At 43.3% G+C, this 21207-nt stretch overlaps 1 protein-coding gene across 1 annotated transcript in view; it reads right to left on the reverse strand.

Moving 5' to 3' along the window:
- ERC2 (ELKS/RAB6-interacting/CAST family member 2) overlaps positions 1-21207 on the reverse strand; it is a 1040188-nt gene that overhangs the window by 601008 nt on the left and 417973 nt on the right. The gene's annotated exons all lie outside the window — the stretch shown is intronic.

Raw genomic sequence — 21207 nt, forward strand, 5'->3', positions numbered from 1 at the left:
ATCATGAGTATTAGAGATCAGTTATCCAAGATGTATATGACCATTAATGTTGGGTTTTCCCAAAATTGAGAACAACAATGTTTTCAACAGAAGACTGATTAGGGTTTTACTATCAGCTATCAAAACTGTACTTTTACAAAAACAGACATAAGGGAATAATAGCTTGTCCGCTTTCATAAAACAAACCAACAATCAGTTATAAAACTTTAAATGGATACTAAGATCGGTCAACTTCTGCTAAATCTAGAAAAAAAAAAACCTTTTTGCATTGTTGGAATAATAGAGGTAGAACAATTATATAAAACTTGCACATTCGTCTATTCATACTGCTCACCTCCCATTTCAGAACCACAGAGTTTATACTTTGAAGAAGTTGTCTGGATACCCTGTACTCAAGTATAGTCATTTATAATTCAGAAGGATATTAATGCTCTTTCAACATAGCCACTGTAAATGTGTACATGGATTTCCCCTGTAATAATTAGTCCATCCATGTGGCCAGCGGTGTTTCATACCGAATGCATTTTAAGTTGTCTGTATGATAGGCTTTGTTCCATTTGTAACATAGCATAAATGTCAGGCATCGGGGTCTTAGCATCAGACATTCCTTTATTTCAGACTCAAAACATCACAGGGACATCTCCCTATGGTGATTGCTGCACCTGTTGTGTTCACCTGGTCTGCTAGGCCAATGGCGAGAGACCATTCCCTATTTAAACTTGCTCCAGTGTTCAAACCATTGCCTGAGCAATGAGTTCATACCCGGATAGTTCAAGGCTCCCGGAGTCCTCTGTATTCTGTATTGTGTCCCTCCGTGACTTCCTCATTGCCTCATCGATTCCAGCAAGTTACCATCCTTCGCTAAATATCGTTCACCTGTCAGCTTCACAGCGTTCACGCTGCTACAGACCAGCATCACATCGTTCACACTGATTTACCGAGTTCCATCTACCGCTGTTTTCCTATCCTGTCAACTCTGCAGCTTCCACGCTGTACACAGATCCATTATTCACCTGCCACTGTGTCTGCAGTTCCACCAGCGTTACAGCGTCCTTGAAAACATCCACCGCAGTGTTCCGTTACCTGCTAGGCTTGTAGTGGCCATACTGCATACAAGTCAGCCTAACCATTGCACTCAAGCCTGCAAATATACTCTGTATACAGTCTGTATCTAAAGGTGGAGATCCTTTCTCCACTCACAGGTAGATAGCAGACTGTGGATTAATTACAAGATGTTTTTCTTCTATGAGACTGGGGTAACATCAACATCTGAATTTAGACGAGATCTTCCTAAGGACAGTGCCATTGGGACCGGTCACATTTCTATTTTGTGTATATATCCTCAGTCTATACCTTCATACCGCTGGGACATTGCTTGTTGTTCTGTTCCACTCTGTGTTCAGTAGTTATCCAGGTATATAGTATACTGCCTTGCTAGTGGCATTGGTTTCCCTGCACTGCGTGCTATTGTCTTGGGCTGGTTTGGAGAAGGGTGCTGGTTCCAGGGCTGTGGTTCAGTGGGAGGTATACAGTCTGTGCAATGAGGTGTTAAGAGACTGTGGGCCTGATTCAGACCCGGTCGCTAAGCTGCGCTCGCTCGCTAGGAGTGATTATCGCACATCTGCGCATGCGTATGCTTCAAAGTATGCACGCACGAACCAGTTACTGCGGCCGGGAATCGTGCACTCGTAGTACACAGACTGGACGCTACTTTGAGTGACAGATAGCGCCGTTTGTGGGTAGTGACAGGGTAAGGTGCTTGTGAACGAGGGGGGTGGATGTGCGAAAGCAGGCGTGTCTGGGCGTCAAAACAGAGTTTAATGGGTGTGCATAATTAGCAAAGTAGCGTAATTGAACACGTCACTTGGTTGTATTTGAGCTTGAACTGATCGCAGTGGTTGCGGTGGGGTAGGGGCTACCTCAAGGGCTGCGAGCAGCTCCGATGGCTCTCGATGTTACTGATTAATCACTTCCTGGAGATGACGTGTGGTAAGAGAGAAAGGTGGGCGGCTTTACACACCTGCGTACGCTCACTGCCGTCGATCTCTAAGACATAGAGGGCATCCTTACGCCACACAGTGCGATCGCGGAATTTGCATTCCCGGCCCCTTTTGGCAGCGAGCGATTGCGGCTTAGCGAGCAGGTCTGAATCAGGGCCTGTATTACTTTTCCTAACATTCAGTTTCTGAGTTCTGCACTGGTTCCAGTTTCAAGTCTAGCGTCGGAGCTGTGCTAGGATTACAGCTTTCTCAAGGTGTATCCTGATTACAACATAAGACTGATTCCTGGTCTGAGTTCTGAGGTCCTAGCTACCAGTACTGTTCTATTCTGAGTTCCAAGTTCACCCTTGAGGTTAGAGCATGTTCCTGGTCTAGTAGGCCTCTGTGCTCACTAGATGAGGGTGTACCCAGTCACCTCTGTAATCACCCCGGTTCTAGTTTAACATGCTTGCACATCATTAGTTTGTGGTTCCTACACTTGCAATAGTATCTAGCCTCCTGTTTGCTTATGAGCCACAGCAGGATCAGCTACACTGGATCGTGTAAAGTAAAACATGGAGTCACCATCACTAACAAACTTTTTAGCACAATCAATATTTCATAAGTAACAGATTTGCCTCACAGCTTTCACCTGACTTCTGTATATAAGTCTCTGTACATCCAGGTCTTGGTCGAAAACTTACAGTACCAACTTCTTTCTTGTTTTTGTTTCCCTTGCATCATGCTTGGGGAGAAACGGAGGAACACTGCAGCCAGTATAGAAAAACTGGCAAACCATGTAACCACAGGTAAAATGATGCACTAGCAGACTAGCTGCCATGAAACCCATGCCCCAAACTCGTGGGCAAGCTTACACATCCGTAAAACATTTGGCACAACTAACTTATGGCACAAGAAAGCTTATGCGCCACTAAACTTTAAATGCAAGTTTTGTTACATCACATTAGTACCAGTAACATTCAAAAAGATATACTCCTAGAAAGCTTGTGAGAATTGAAACCACTTTAGATATGGGTTTAATTTGTGAAGTAAAAGTCAAAAAATTTTATGTGTGAACAAAAACCTGTCATCTGTCAGCCTGGAAAATCACAGAATACATACCCATTAAAACAGGACTTATCTTGTAATATTTTTTACATTTTTAATAAGAAGACTATACAGTTGAATGAAAAACTTTGGGCACCCTGTCAGCCAGCACTTAGGAAAACTTCATTTGTAGAATTAACAGCTTGCAACCCCTTTTGGAGCCAGCTAAGAGTCTATTTCTGCTTTAAGAACATTTTTCTAGATCAGAAACTTAGGTATTTTTGTACTGCATGTTTTAGTCTTCCCAACTAATTTTTAATAATATTAAAATCTTGGCATTGTGAAGGTATACTTAAATACTCTCCAGGATACCGGAACAGTAGGCGGTTTTCCTGCATCCCGCCCACTTCCTAGTGAAGCGGGCAGGGTGTGTAGAATAATATTATACATGGTAACGTGGTACATGGGGGCGGGGCCAATATGATGTGATTATATAATAATCGTGTCATTTCAGTCCCGCCCCCTCTTCTAAGATGTGTGATTCACGGCATTTTGTCACAAGGGAGCAAGGCCAAGGCCAAATGATTTGACTAGTCTGTCCCCGTCCCCATCAGCTGCCACTCCCAACGCGCTTCTCCCTGTGAGATTTATAAAGTAGGTATGTGTGAAGGTCAATGCAAAACCTTTATCTGTTTCTTGCCGATGTAGCCAAACACTTTTCAGAGTCAGTTTCTGCATTGACTCCGGGACATTAGCTCCTAGAATTTGTAGATATTTAGTATCCATTCCCATTCCCCCTTCCAGACAATATTTCCTGTGCCGCTTTTCTATTTCCCTTTTATCGACTACCAGTAATTTTTTCCAAAAAGTTTTTTAGTGGGTTCTGGCTTTAACAGTTCTATTTGCCATACAGATCATGCATTGACTTTGACAGATCTGCTTCACTTTCATTCTAAATGATGAGATCAGATACTTTGTCTATAACTTTTTCCTGTTTTGCAACAATCAATTATGATTTTTATCTTTGTTGAGAGCAGACACAACATATTCAGAGGTTTAGATGGGTCAGGTTATTTGTTCAATTGTGGAATGACCCTGACCTTGCCGAATGTAAAGGTAGGTAGGTACACACTATAAGATTATCTGCCCAATCTGGCTGGTTGGAAAAAAATCTGGTAATGTATGGGAGCAAGTGACAATTGAACATTTGCTCGCAAATGCCGTAAATTGGACAAAAAGGGTCGTTTGTACAGATTGGTGAAATCAAAAGTGGTGTATTGTGGGTGGAGTGTTTGCTCCAAGCATCGGAGAGGACAAAGGGCGCTGCCAGGGGCAGACTGCCCATGGTTTTATATTCCACAACTCTAGTGATAACCTGTCGGGATCACCCGTCTGGTTCCTAGCGATAGAACAATGCTAAGATGACCACCAATGTAAGCACCACCACTCCATTACAGAAGCAGCATGGAGTAAACGTGTATTCCCACAAGACGGGCAGCTTTTGCTCTTCAGATGCTGCTCCCCCTGACCTTTGCTCAGCTCCCTCCATCACATCTGTACCTCTACTCTTTCCTGTTAAAAATATCAGTCCTTAAATACAGCAATTTTTAATATGTATAGTTATTAAAATATTTAAAGCTTTTTTTTAACTAAATTTATCTATTTTGAAACCTTTTTTTAATTATATTCTTCCCATTTCTTTTTAAAAAATGGTGAAGATTGTCTGCACCACAAACAGTGCTGTATATCTTAAAAGTGTCAGCGAGACAACTGTCATAATTGTTATGTAGATAGAGCATATTCTCATCACTGGAGCAGGGCTTACTGCCATCCTGTGCCGCCCTTCCCCAAAAACACGTGACGTCACAGGAGGTTATTTCAGAGCACACAATGTGGTCCCAGATGCGGCCGAATTGTGTGCAAGTCTGAATCTAGCCCATAGGGGCTTATTACATTAGGTGCAGGATTAACCACATGGGGAAAAGTTCTGGGTTTTTGAATTGTTCTGCATTCTCCCCATGCAGTAACCAATAGATTCCGTGTAAAATGCTGGAATGTAATAGGTTTCCACGGGCGTGAACCACAGGGGCTGCAAGGAAAAAAATCAGTGTAATGCACGCATTAATCAGTATGTATTACAGCCGGCGGTTCAAATCCCGACGCTGGTTGCCCGGCAGGGGTGAAGATCCCGACAGTGAATTTCCATAAGTAATACTAATCCTACCCCCCCCATAACCCAACCTACCCTTAGGGGTGCCTAACCCTAACCCCCCCCCTAAGTGCCTAAACCTAACCCCCCATCCTTGCAGCCTACACCTAAGTCCTCAGTGGGGGTGCCTAACCCTAACCTCCCTCCGGGGGTACCTAACCCTAACCCCCCCTTTCCCTAACCCTCCCGGGGGGGTGCCTAACCCTAAGTCCCCCCGGGAGCCCTGAACCCTAACCCCCCACCCCCCGTGGCTGCCCGCATCCGGCTTATCTTCGTTCGGTATGCCGGGCGTCGGGCTCCCCGGAGTAGGTCTAATGACAGGCGTCGGGATTTTGACGCCTGTCATTAGTACCCTGCCGGAATTTGACAGTGAGGAATCCGGCGGTCGGCATTTCGACCGTCGGCTTCCTGACAGCATCCCACGCAGGGGGATGCAGCACCTAATTATATAGTTCCAGGCTGTCAATCAGCCGCAGTATTTAATTGGATATGCCACATAGTGTAGATATCTTTTCATATAAGCTTTGGTTGTAGGCTGTGTGGCCTTCATAATGAAAAAAAAAAGGAAGAGAAAAAACTGTTTATTTGATAGTTCTACAATATAAACAGAAATCAATATAATTCACAAACTGCCAAACAAAGAGAATTCGTAATCTGCTTCCCATCAATTATTATGCTATTATATATCACAGTGGCACATACATCAAACAGAATAGTGTCAGGATAGACTGTACATTTTTTTTTTTAAGTAATTAAGCCAAACTTGTTTATTTAGGTATAATTCCTTTTACTGAGTACAATGGAAAGTGAGAGGCTCTTCTTTGTTTTCAAGGATTACGATGGCAGTTTGTTTAAACAAAGGATTTTTCAGCATCTAAGAAAATGTACTGATGCACTCTAACCACTGAGAGAAGTTGCTGGCAGTAAGGCGCTGCAACGAACAGGAATATATACGGTGCTCTCTCTGGTTCAGCTATATACAGTCAGGTGCATAAATATTGGGACATTGACAGAATTTTCATATTTTGGCCTCTATTCACCACCACAATAGCTATGAAATGAAACAAACAAGATGTGCTTTAACTGCAGACTTTCAGATATAATTTGAGGGTAATTACATATAAATCAGGTGAACGGTGTAGGAATTACAACGGTTTCTATATGTGCCTCCCACTTTTTAAGGGAGCAAAAGTAATGGGACAAACTAAACAATCCTAAATCTAACTTTCACTTTTTAATACTTTGTTGCAAATCCTTTGCAGGCAATTACAGCCTGAAGTCTGGAACGCATGGACATCACCAGACGCTGGGTTTCATCCCTGGTGATGGTCTGCCAGGCCTCTACTGCAAAGGTCTTCAGTTCCTGCTTGTTCTTGGGGCATTTTCCCTTCAGTTTTGTCTTCATCAAGTGAAATGCATGCTCAATCGGATTCAGGTCAGGGGATTGACTTGGCCATTGCATAACATTCCACTTTTTAGCCTTAAAAAACTCTTTGGTTGCTTTTGCAGTATGCTTCGGGTCATTGTCCATCTGCACTGTGAAGCGCCGCCCAATGAGTTCTGAAGCATTTGACTGAATATGAGCACATAATATTGCCCGAAACACTTCAGAATTCATTCTGCTGCTTTTGTCAGCAGACACATCATCAATAAATACAAGGGAACCAGCTCCATTGGCAGCCATACATGCCCACGCCATGACACTACCACCACCATGCTTCACCGATGAGGTGGTGTGTTTTGGATCATGAGCAGTTCCTTTCCTTCTCCATACTCTTCTCTTCCCATCACTCTGGTACAAGTTGGTCTTTGTCTCATCTGTCCATAGGATGTTGTTCCAGAACTGTAATGGCTTTTTTAGATGTTGTTTGGCAAACTATAATCTGGTCTTCCTGTTTTTGAGGCTCATCAATGGTTTACATCTTGTGGTGAACCCTCAATATTCACTCTTGTGAAGTTTTCTCTTGATTGTTGACTTTGACACACATACACTTACCTCCTGGAGAGTGTTCTTGATTTGGCCTACTGTTGTGAAGGGGTTTTTCTTCACCAGGGAAATAATTCTTCTGTCATCCACCACAGTTGTTTTCCGTGGTCTTCCGGGTCTTTTGGTGTTGCTGAGCTCTCCGGTGCGTTCTTTCTTTTTAAGAATGTTCCAAACAGTTGATTTGGCCACACCTAATGTTTTTGCTATCTCTCTGATGGGTTTGTTTTGATTTTTCAGCCTAATGATGGCTTGCTTCACTGATAGTGACAGCTCTTTGGATCTCATATTGAGAATCGACAGCAGCGGATTCCAAATGCAAATGTCACACCTAGAATCAACTCCAGACCTTTTACCTGCTTAATTGATAATGAAATAACGAGGGAATATTGCACACCTGTCCATGAAATAGCTTTTGAGTTGACAGTCCCATTACTTTTGGCCCCTGAAAAAGTGGGAGGCACATATAGAAACCATTGCAATTCCTACACCGTTCACCTGATTTGGATGTAATTACCCTCAAATTAAATCTGAAAGTCTGCAGTTAAAGCACATCTTGTTTGTTTCATTTCATAGCCATTGTGGTGGTGAATAGAGGCCAAAATATGAAAATTCTGTCAATGTCCCAATATTTATGCACCTGACTGTATATATATACACACATATATATATATATATATATATATATATGCACTCAAACATCTGCAGTGCCCTTGGTATGTGACCACTCTATTTATTTATTTAAGAAAATCATACTATATATATATATATATATATATATATATATATTTTATTTTTTTTGAGGGTTGATTGACATGTAATGAGACTGATTTTTTTTATTCAGAATTAGATGACTCCACAAGATCTGATAATTTTTCTTTATCAAAGTAGCGTTCTTCACATTCAATACATTTTTTGCAGCATTTCAACAACGATTCTAAGACGTGCAGTAGACTGTTCTGTGACATCACTTTTATGGTGCATACACACGGTCAGATTTCCTTTCAGATATGAACAATAACGATTGTAAAAATCGTTAAATCAGTCATATCTTTGACATGTAGGGCATGCATCGACCAACGATGCGCGTTCCCTCATGTCAGATAACGATACCTGACATTGACTGTGTTTGCAGACAGATTTGGACAATTTCATTCATTTTAATACTGTCAGAAATCGTTCACCGTTCATGAAATCGTTGGTCAAATCGTTCAAATCATTCATCGTTGATCTAGCAAGTCTGACCGTGTGTATGTACCATTACTGTTGCAGCTGTGACATTTTTCACTTCATCATCTGTTGAGAACTACTTTCCATGCGTTTATTTTTTCAGGGTTGGGAATGCCCAGAAATCACAGGGCGCTAGGTCCGGGCTATATGGACGGTGTTCCAGTGCTGTCCCATTAATTTCAGTCATGTTGCTGCCAATGCAACAGCAGCAACATGTGGCCAGGCTTTGTCTTGCAGCAATAACCACTGTTTCTTCAGCAAATGAGATCTTTTCTTCCTCATGGCTCCACGCAAATGGGTTTTCACGACGTTTGCATTGTAGTCACCATTAGTTGTCTGTCCGCGGGGAACTCAGTGCTGCAGGATCATACCGTGTGCATCAAAGAACAGGAGCAGCGTGACTTTACACGCCCAAGGAATCACACAGGCGAATTCGTGTGTTTCCATACACTGAATTGTTGTTTGGATTCCGGATAATAATGAAGAATCCACAATTTGTCACACGTCACAATCGATGTCAGGAAATCGGTCATCCTCTCTGACATTCGAAAGGTGTTCTTGCACGATTCAACTCTTCGTCCCATCTGATCTTCTGTGAGATTTCTGGGTACCCATCTGGCAGACACACAATAGATTTTCAGTTCCTTTGTCACAATATGCTGAACCCGTTGGAATGAGATGCCAAGGGGACCTGAAAGTTTGTGTAAAGTTACCTTCTGTCATTTTGCAACATCTCCGCAGTTTTGGCAATTATGACATCTGTAACCGCGGTGGATGGTCTCCCAGAACGCGCTTGGTCAGTCACTCGCGTATTACCCTCTTTGAAGTGCTTCCTCCACCGAAATACTGCAGCACGGCTAATTGTTTCTCCACCGTATGGCTGCCGTAACAATTCATGAGTTTCATTTCCGCTTTTTCCCAGTATAACACAAAATTCAATCACACATCTCTGACATAATCTCACAGACACGTCTTCCCCATCCGCCATGATGAAACGTATGAAGATCTTCCACTCGCTGTGACTAAACAAAGAAGACTACGGCAATCCAACCGCAGGTTCAGTCACATCGATGTACGAGCTTCACAATAACCAGCATAACATTGCCACGTCTATCTATGGGACAGGAAAACAGAGGCAGTCTCATTACTTTTCAATCAGCCCTCGTGTGTGTGTGTATATATATATATATATATATATATATATATATACACACACACACATATACATACATACACAAAGTGACATGTGTTTGATATGAAACAAAGATAAAAACTACTGAGTAGATAATGTATGTGGATAAACAGTGAATTACCACTTAACCCAATTAGAGTAAGGTTACTGTACAACAGAAACATACAGTATACATGATATATCTATATCTTGTACATATAATACACAAAGGGGGTTGTGATTCAAATCAAACCATGCAGCCAACTCTGCTGCATATACAATGAAATCAAAGTCATCTTGAGTGTTGTCTTTCACGTTCTCGGAACAAGAGCACAGGCGGAGAGTTCAAACCCTCAGCAGCAACGTGTTTCATTACTAAGATAGAGTTATACCTGCCTTTACTTAAAAGTATTAGCAAGCTTTACAATATAGGACGGACGCCAACTATTCCTCATTTATATAATTGAATGTGTATGCTCGGAAGAAATGTTACACACACAAAAGGTCAAGTATAAGAGATGATGAAAAAAAATAGTGTGTTTTCCAGCGAGAATGCTGACTGCGATCGTACACAGGGAGCCCCTAAGCACAGACATAATGAGAGGGTTCTACATTTAGCTCAACAAAGCTATACTACAACATGTGGGATGTGCAATTTATATGAGCAACATTCTGCAGTACTTTACAATGAGTCATCAATTTGTTCTATCATCATGTACAATTGTATTGGTAGAAATATAGCTCATGGGATAATCTATATTCTTACACTATAGATGGAATAATGGAAACACTATTAAAAGAAAGAGTGGTGGAATATCTCAAATCCAACAATTTACAGGGTCCCAAACAGCATGGATTTACTCAGGGAAGATCATGCCAAACAAATCTTATTAGCTTTTTTGACTGGGTGACAAAAGTAATAGATAAAGGGGGGGCCGTAGATGTAGCTTATCTAGACTTTAGTAAGGCTTTTGACACTGTCCCACATTGCAGAATGATAAACAAACTGGAAACATGGGATTGGATTCTATGACTGTTGAATGGATAAGATTTTGGTTGCAAGATACAAAGTTGTAGTAAATGGAGTGTATTCACGGGAGGAAAATGTTACCAGTGGAGTACCCCAGGGATCTGTACTTGGACCAGTGCTTTTTAATATCTATGTTGGTGATATTGCAAATAATATTAAAGGGAAAGTATGCCTTTTTGCAGATGACACAAAAGTATGCAACACCAGAAGGGGTAAAATAAATGACTGAGGATCTGGGTAGACTAGAGGAATGGGCAAGAACATGGCAACTACAGTTTAATGTAAAAAAATGCTAAATCATGCACTTGGGTCTCAATAACCTAAAGGCTAAATACAGGGCCGGATTAAGGCCCACATGGGCCTGGAGCTGAAAATGTTCAAGGGCCTATACTGAGAAGGGGAAGAGCTGTGATCTGTGCTGTGTGGGTGTGGTGAGAGTCACCTTGGTGTGTACACCCCCTACATTATGAACACAATGTCTCCCTAACTACATAGAAATAGAAAAATTGCATTATTTTTTTTGGGGGGTGGGGGGAACTAGAAAAACGATTTGAATACTTAAAATTTGTGGCCAGTTAGGCACCTGGTAATCATGCTGTCATGTTGATGGGCCTATTTTTATGTGGAGGCCTGGAGCTGTAGCTCCATCCGCCCCATTGTTAATCTGGTCCTGGCTAAATATAGTATCAAGGACACTATAATGGAAAATACAGAGGAGGAAAGGGATTTCGGAGTCACCATTTCAAGTGACTTAAAGGCAGGCAAGCAATTGAGGAAGGCAGGTCAGATGCTCGGTTGCATAGGGAGAGGAATCAGTAGCAGGAAGAAAGAGGTGATAATACCACTGTATAGATCATTGGTACGGCCTCATCTAGAATACTGTGTTCAGTTCTTGAATCGTTGCTAAGGATATAGAAACATTAGAGACGGTATAAAGAAGGGCAACTAAAATGGTGCATGGCCCATAGCACAGAACTTACCCAGAAAGACTAAAAGATCTTAATATGTACAGTTTGGAACAGAGAAGGGAAAGGGGGGACATGATAGAAACTTTCAAATACATGAAGGGTTTTAACAAGGGGCAGGAGGAAAGCATTCTTCAAAGGAAGAGATGTACAAGAACACGAGGACATGCACTGAAACTGGAGGGAGGTAGGTTCAGAGGAAATTTGAGGAAAAATTACTTCACAGAAAGGGTAGTGGATAAGTGGAATAGCCTCCCATCAGATGTGGTTGAAGCTAAAACGGTGGAACAATTTAAACACACTTGGGATAGGCATAAAATATCCTTAAGAGAGACGTAAGGAGCAAATAGGGTTCAAGTTGCCTAAAGGATACATGAAAAGGGGCAGACTAGATGGGCCAAGTGGTTCTTATCTGCGGTCAAATTCTATGTTTCTATGAGGTGAGACCACGCCCCTTTTGCAGGCGCGTACCCATATATTAAAGCAGAGAAAGAATAGGTCTAGAGTAATTGTCATAGAATATTCATTACGTACATCACACCATTTCTATACTTTAAGAGTGAGTGTCCAGGTTCGTGCATATAGTATGTTTAGAAGATGCTCATTAAACAAATGGGCTCAAAGCATTTGACACAGAAAACCTTATTTTTGTTACTATTCATAATTCATAAATATGGTGGGCAGGGTCTTTTCTGTCCCATAAGCTGCATGAGTGAAACCCCTCTACTGCTATACCTCAACACCCCAATGCATCTCCTCCCCAGTATTTATACGCCTCACAATCACTGCAAGAGGGAGCACACTGTGAAACACAGAGCAATCACTGTGTGCTTCCTCCTGCAACCACTGTATGAGAAGCTGTGCCAATGATTTACTAGGGGATACAGGAATACTTTGTCTGCATACCCTATATCTCCTCTACTCCTCCTGCAAGTCATCCTACTAGTACACTGGCTGCAGGAAAAAGTGCATAGTAATACGACTGGCTATCAAAGTGCCCTTGCAGTGGATGTACGAGCAAGCAAAAGTACTAAAGAGAACTGAGGAGGGAGCAGAAGCATTAAAATGGCTGATAGGTGAGGTGAATGACTGTTGACGTATCTGCCACCCTAGCTGAAATTCTCACCTTAAATCCGGGTAGGAACAGCCCTGTTAAGGAATGTGCTGTAACTGCTTGCTAAAATGAGGCAAAGTGAAATATGAACCCTTAATAGTGCTCTTAATGGCCACATTTTCCCTGAACGTGGAAGATCGGCAAGCAACAAATTTTTAACAAGGCATCTTACAGAGATGGATGTACCCTTCATTTATTCCTCAAGAGCTCTAAAGCCCTTTTACTGATTGTAATTGTTACATTTCATAACAATGTTCTCTCTGTAAGTTCAAATAATGTGCAATGGGGAACACAATGCTCCACTCCCATAACGGCATGACACACTATATGTGTATTGTATGTGCAGCTAAACCTTAACCTAATTGCAGCTTAACCGTAACCATAATTTCATAATGTTGACAGTTTGAATGACATGTTTAATATAAAAATTCTGACTGAACATGTCGGCAATCTAGTGTCCACATTTTAAATGTCAATGCATAGTGTGGGAGAATCAATTGTTTGCACCCACGACTATTACTAACGGGCGCCCGATTGTGCAATTCAATTGTTGCTCCTAGTGGACACGAATGCCACGGGCACACACATTTCTGTTCCCACCCTCTTGAGGTAACAATCAGAAAGTCCTGGTTTTGAGCACTTAAACTGCGCACTAACCAAGACTTGATGGGTTTAGCCATTTTACGCAGTTAAACTCAGTCTATTTGGGCTTGACGTGCACGAAAAAGCATGGACACCCCAAAACAATAGAATATTGCCCTTCAATCTCCCGTCACTTTAGACGGGAGATCGGGGGCGATAAAACAATTGAATCGCCCCCCCTCCCATAGAGGCATATAGAGCATGCAAACTACAATCACAGTCATAGACGTCGAGGAAAGCCTAACTAATAGGAGGTTGCCATCAATGTGATTCACTGTCCACAGAGTTTATTGTATTATCACAATTGTTTCCCATCTTCATACTGTATAATATGCAGCTTCTCTTAGAAAAGATTCAATGTAGAAGTGTATTGGAAGATATATTTTACAAGAGCAGTGGAAATTTGTTTCAGGAATAATGCCTAGTTAGACAGGTCATGACTCCCCTTGAACGACCACCAAATCATCTCTACCTCAAAGTACTTAGGGCCTGATTCAGAGCCGGACGCTATTTGCGCTCGCTCGTTCAGGAAAAAGGGGTGGCTATTCAAATGAACCGTTCGCTCTTTGCGGTCTGTTCACGCCTCTAGCTCTGAACAAGCGAACAAAACATGCGGTCGTTTTTTGGAAAACTACGCCCCCTGGCCGCTCGCATCCTACGTCATGTCCGCTATTTATTAGATTAATCGAGTACATCGACCAGCGTATGAACTGCTCGCTATTCTTGTGGTTGGTTTTTCCTACCGCAATCTTGCGAGCAGTTCTGACTATAAAATAACCCAGTGACGTAGTCAATGACGCTGCTGTATTAATTATGCACACCCATAAAACGCCCGTTTTGACCTTTAAGCACGCCTGCGTTCTGAATTCCACTCCCCGTTTTCAAGCACCTTCCCCTATTACCACCCACATACGCCTCCTCCTGTCACTCAAAATAGCAGGCATTCGCTATTTAGCGAACAAACGATTTTTGGCCGCACTGACTGGTTCGCGCATGCGTATTACGATCCGTACGCATGCGCAGTTGTGCAAACATCGCTCGGAACGAACGAGCGGCCGCTTACGAGCGGCTCTGAGTCAGGCCCTTAGGACGGCCACAACAATCATGTTACAAAACCGGTTGCTTTAAAAGTCACACATCAAGAAAACACACTGAACATGTGCCCAGAGTATCATTTAACAAAATGGTCTTGTCATCCTGAAACATCTAAAGCTTAAATTTGCGGAATATTACAAGTTCTCTATGATAAATAATGTTTCAATCGTTACTCATTGTGAAATGATTGTACTATATTTTGTACTATAAAGGAAACAAGGAATCAGATTTCTTTTAGACTTTACAATATAATAGTCTAAGTATCAAAAGTGGTGAGTGACGACTACCGTATGGTATGTGCAGCGATTATTTCATTCAAAAGGGTTTCCTGTATTATATGCAGTGTCTTGGCTTATTCCAGGCATTACAATAATAGATTTGTAGAACGTTGTTTATCATAGACACCGCTCCCATCCTCTTGTGTTACAGATGCACCCGCTCATCCTGTGTTCATTTAGCTGTAAAAAGCAATCTCTTTTAATCGACACCTCCTTTACAAAGAAGTACTTAGCGCACACAATAGATCGGGATTACCATTATCCCATCACAAATGACACAGGATAATCCGGGGAGAGGTTCAATTACTTTCTGATCTAGTTCCTATAATGTGGCTTCTAGCAGACACGTCACGTGGTTCTCCAGGCTACGCCAATCCTTTCCATGCATGCTGTCCACACTAGGGTCACGGATAACAAAGGAGTTATGAGACTTGTAGTTCAAGGCCCTTCTCCTAAAATAGGTCGATCAGATGAGTGAATCCTGATTTTTCGGCGCGGGAGAAAGGCTATTTTATGGAATAGCTTTTCCCCGCGCTGCAGGGATTTTGGCGGGCAATTGGCCGCAGGGTAAACCCCACAGCTATTTGAATATGCCCTAATGTCATCACTCTGACGATTTTGACATTGAGGCCCTCATTCAGAGCCGTACGCTCTGAGCAGAGCGCACGCTCTGAATGAGGGCCGGGCTCCATTTTCATGGAGCGTCCTCCTGGACGCTCGTATAGCTGTGGGTCACCACCCACAGGCTATACGAGCGTGCATTTTGATGGCCGCGATGGTCGTGACCATCGCGACCATCGAAATTGCGAGCCGGAGCCTGCGGTTGAGGTTTTCAACCGCAAACTCCGGAGTGATTTTGGCTCTATCAGAGCCAAAATCACTCCCACTGACATCACTAGTGATGTCAGTGGGCCGGCTTCTGACGGGAGGCGTTCCCGTGGGAACGCCCCCGGCAGGGAGGCACGCCCCCGGCACGCCCACCAAAGGGGGCGTGCTGTCAATCAACATTGACAGCACGCCCCCTTTGATCGGACACAACGAGCGAAGGAAAGTCCTTCGCTCGTCGTGTCTGGCGCATGCGCACGACGGAGCGCCCTCCGTCGTGCGCATGCTCAGTGCAGACCATCGACCCACTTGCGAGCGGACAGCCGCTCGCGAGTGGGTCTGAATCAGGCCCTGTAAATGTCGAGGGGATGACTACAAAATGTATAGGATATATATGCTGCACTGGGCCATCACCCTGTAAATTGAATTAAGTGTTCAATAGGTAAATTCACACAGATGGATGTTAAGCCGCATATCCACTTGCCGATTAAACAGCGATTGAACGATTACGGCTTCGTAAGCATTCAATCGCGCATTAATCGTGTATGAATCGGGCATGAAAATGTTGAAAACGACCAGCGATGCGCGCTCCCGCTGGTCGTTTTCGACATCAGTCATTGTCTGAACATGCCGGTCAATCTGCCGATAACGACAGATTGACCATGTTCAGGGATGAGGGAGGATGCCGGCTCTGAATGACATATCGTTCAGTGTAGGCACTGCAGGTGTAGAGGAACGACTGTAAGATTACAATGTTGTAATCGTACTGTCGTTTCACTATCTGCTAGCGAATACGCACCTTTAGAAATTCATATCTTGAGACTGCAGCAGCATTTGTGGGCATATTGAGAAAAGGAGGAAAAATCATCAATGGTCCTTAAATTGCAGTCTGTTTGGAAATGTTATACCAAGACTGAAGGGTAAATACCACTGCAATTGCTATTAAATTATTAACTTTTTTTACTTCCATCTCTGATTGACTGAGTACATCTTGATCCCTCCCACTGATACTATTACTATGAACAGTGTGGCTGATGTGATCCGTGGAAAGAAAGCAGATTCCAGTTTGATTTTTAAAGGGGAAGACGTGAGCTGTTTGTATTTAATTAAACGTAAATGATCACTTTTATTTTGTATTTAGTTTTGTATTTAAGTGTGTTTTATATGTTAATGGTGACTTAAGGTGCCTACACACTAGACGATAGTTTGCACGATTTGTCCTATTTTGACGCATCGGAATGACAAATCGTGAAAAATATGTCCAAATCGTGAGTATCTACTCACTATAATGATGCCAATGCGTGGCTCCGTGGGTTGTACATCGCATCTTCAGATCTTGACTGCAGCAGGCAAGATCTGCCAATCTCGTTTACGACGCTTTGGAAATAGTTAAGGACGCACGATAGATTGTTGGCCAGATTGGACACTGTTTAGCACCATATCGTGTCCTGGAGTGCCGGGGAGCGTTCAAGGGAAATCGCTCACGATATTGCACCGTGAGCACATCGTCTAGTGTGTACCCACCTTTAGTATTAGACGCAAGGGCTGATTCTGAGTTTGGAACAAATCAAGTAACTTTGCACCTTGGTAAAACCATGCTGGGGCAGATATAAAATGTGCAAAGAGATTTAGATTTGGGAGATTTTGGTCAAAGATTTATGCAAAGACGATTGTTCGCAGATCGAGCAATTGTTTGCAAATGCGCATCCGTGAAAGCCGCACTGAGCACGCGCAGCATTTGCTTTGCAATCACTCTCGCACATAGGAACCACTCACAAAGTGGATGACAGCAAGTCAGCGTTTGGGCGTGGTAACAGGGGGGTGGCTAAAAAGACTCAGATGTATCCGGCCGTTTAAACGTTGTTACATTATTTATTTATTTATTAACAGTTTCTTATATAGCGCAGCATATTCCGTTGCGCTTTACAATTGGAAACATTAATAGAACATAACTGGGTAGTAACAGCGGTGCTTTATCCCGGCGTGGGATAAATGACCGGCGTCTATATCTAGACGCCTGTCATTTCCCCAACGCTGGGAGACCGGTGCCCGGCATCCCGATCGAAGGGATGCCGGGCGCCGCGAGCGGACAGCTGCGGGGGGGGGAGGCTTAGGTTTGGGGCACCTGGGGGGACAGGGTTAGGCAACCCCCCGGGAGGGTTAGGCACCCCTGGGGGGGACTTAGGGCTGGGCACCCCCCCGGGGGGACTTAGGTTTAGGCAGCGGGGAAGGGGGGGTTAGGGTTATTCACTTAGAGGGGGAGGTTAGGGTTAGGCACCCCTAAGGAGGGTTAGGGGATTAGTTTATACTTACCTTAGCGATTTCCAGCGCTATCGGGCTTCCGGTGCCGGGAACTCTGCTTTTGTCGGCCAGGTGCTGCCGGGAATCGAACCGTGCGGCCGGCGGTATTTCATACTGATTCCGTAACAGACAGACATAAAGGTAAAGGGGCCCTGCTTGCAAGCTTACAATAGGTGTTGATGCACAAGGATAGGTGTTACATATTGCATATTGGTCCAGCCAGATTGCAGAGGGTATTGGTGAGCTGTATGATCCAGTCACACAGGAAAGTTGGCCTAGGGTAAGGAGGATGTGACATTGAAGAAATAGAAAATATGTGATGATATGTGTACACTGTAAGACAGGAGTTAGATAGGGAAGCTATGAAGGTTATGTGGGCGGTTCTGGAAACTGATAAGCTTATCTGAAGATGGCCATGCAAAAATTAGCCACTGCGATCGCATTCACAGCATGAGAGCTCTCTGTGTGTCAGGACAGCTGCAGTGTTTGCGGCTGGTGAGACTTGACTTACATACTGCATGACTGTCCTATGTGCTTCGATGGTACCGATGTTTACACTGTTGCACGTCGTCGGAGCTGATATGAGAAGGCAGCAGAGGGCGTCCTGATGCTTGGCTAAGCTTTGGAAGGCATCAGCATATTTTAGCAACTGCGATCCGTAACACCTCACAATTGCAAATGCATTAGTGTAAATCTCTGAATCAGGCCCATATTCCGCAGAGCATTACAGAGAATATTTATACATTCACATCAGTGCCTTCCCCAGTGGAGCTTACAATCTATGGGCCTGATTCAGCAGCGATCACTACTGAGCTGCCGCAGACACTGTAAGCTCCTTCGCACGCAGTGGGCTCTCAAGCTGCGTATGCAATTGCACTGGCTAATTTATGCACACCCAAGCAACGGCGTTCAATGGACAGGCACGCCTGCGTTTTTCAGACCACTCCCCCGTCACCTCCCCCAAACACTCACAGCCTGTTTCTCACTCTGCGATGGATTCTTCTGTGCGTACATAGTCGCAGTGAGATGGCAGCACATGCACAGTGCGGATTATACGCATGCGCAATGGGTAACAATCGCTCGATCTACGTACGTAGTTGCAATTGCGTTCGCTGCTGAACCAGGCCCTATGTTTCCTACCAAATGCACACTAGGATATAATAGTTTGTTGGAGCCAATAAACTTACCAGTATATTATTGCAGTGTGGGAGGAAACCGGAGCACCCTGAGTAACCCAGGCAAGCATGGGGAGAAAATACAAACTCCACACAGTTAGGGCCATAATGGGAACTCTACCCAAGACCTCAGTGCTGTGAGGCAGTAATGCTAACCATTACACCATCCGTGCTCATATTTGCTCCACTTACATTGCAACATGGTTTGTCCAAACGCAAATTACTTGATTTTATTTTTTGTTTTGTTCCAAATCAGTTCTTATGTACAAGACACTTCAGTACAGTACTATATTGTGTACAATGTGGAACTGTAACTTTACCATTTACGATAACCACTGTGAAGCCTCATCCACTGGCAGAAATCATGTGCATTTTACACCTGTATTTTGTGCATGAAATTTGTCTGACTAAACATCATCCTGCTAATCTCTACAGTCCCCATGGAACCACACATTTCATGTTTTGTTTAACATACCTATTTCTGTATAAAGCTGCATTAGTACCATAAAAATATAGAGATGTGCGGTTCGGTTCTCCAGAAATCAGAATCCACCCGAATTTCGTGAATCCGGGTAAATCCGAGTCGCGGTTCTAATCTCCTGAGGAGATCCGAGTAAATCCGGGTCACAGTTATGATCTTTTTACGGTTCAGAATTCGGATTTTAAATCCGAATTTCGGGTTTTGGATTGCATAAATTAAATGATTTTAACTGTTTTTAAATGTTTTTATCTATTTTTTATTTAAAAAAATCCAGATCCAAAACCAAAACACTTGAGGGTGGTTTGCAAAACCAAATCCAGATCCAAAACCTTGAAGGAGATACAGATCCAAAACCAAAACACGGGCGTTGGAGCACATCCCTATAAAAATATAACACAAACCAAGAAGGGGATTGTGGAATTCCAAAAACAAGCGGCAATAGGAAATTTCTTTTTAGAAAGCTCTGGTGAGTATGTCCCCACTCTCTCACTTGCATAAAGTAGGCATAGAAACAAAAAAGATTTATTTATTAAATTTTTTTAAACAAGCAGCCTAAAAAAGTCAACGTTTTTTAATTCATGTGTGAAATTCAAGCAGTTTCAAATCATTTAGGGGCCCACTTATCAAAGATCATTTGAGGTAAATTACCTCAAATACTTAGTATCCCCCGAATGTATGAAGGAGGGACCGCAGCAGGTATCGGAGATACCTGCTGCGATCCCTCCATTGCCGCCGGCAGCCGCCTCCCCCATAGGTTTCTATGGGGGATGCGATGCTGCCAAATGTATCAATATCGGGAATGCTTCGCATTCCCGATATTGACCCCAGCAGCTAACGCCATCTGCAGATAGCGTTAGCCGCTGTGTCCTATGGGCACTTACCGCATTTGAGCGGGCGGAGGGATCTGGAATGGGCGCCGCTCATGTGCAGTCCGCGGGACTGCGCATGCGCAGCAGCCCGGAATGCGCTCCGGCCACATCGCAGGGACGGGCTCTTTTCGGAGCCCGTCTCCGTGCATGTGCCGGTTCATACATTCGGCCGGTATGATCGCATTTTGCAATGCGATCATGGGCGATACTGCATGCCCTGATCGCATTGCAAAATGCGATCCTTCATAAATGGGCCCCTTAGTGCCCAAAACACTAATTCAAAGTATTAACTCATCATCTAGGAAAGCCAATCCCGCCCCATTTCTGTAATCCCGGGATTGAACTGTACAAAGAAACTATTATTATTCTGTCCGTTTTCTATGGTGATATTAAAGGACTACAAATAAAAGTGTGAAAATTACATGCTTTTATTAATATTTTGAAACCGTATTATACGCAAACTTAAAAAGCAATTTATTTAACTAATTAACGAGAATGCCCATGATATCTGACAATGAGTATCTGACATTGCATATTCCTATTTAGTGCTAAAATCCTTTTAATACAAGTAGAGGAAGCAGAACCTGGCAACAGATTCATCTACCAGGCGAGATCGCACTTTGGTGCAGATGATGCCTGCTGCTAAAAGTGCACCCTCTGCCTCTACAGAGTGCCTTAAAGTGTCAATATTTCATTTATTACCTGAGAAAGAAGCGAGTCAGTGACAGCCCATCTCCTTGTCAGAATGTGCATGCTCTAAAAAAAGAAGCCGGCCGGCAGAGAGACCCCGGAAAATGTGTCAGGCGGAAGTT

This window comes from Taudactylus pleione, unplaced genomic scaffold (genome assembly GCF_031769625.1).
Source record: "Taudactylus pleione unplaced genomic scaffold, aTauple2 ptg000128l, whole genome shotgun sequence".
NCBI lineage: Eukaryota > Metazoa > Chordata > Amphibia > Anura > Myobatrachidae > Taudactylus > Taudactylus pleione.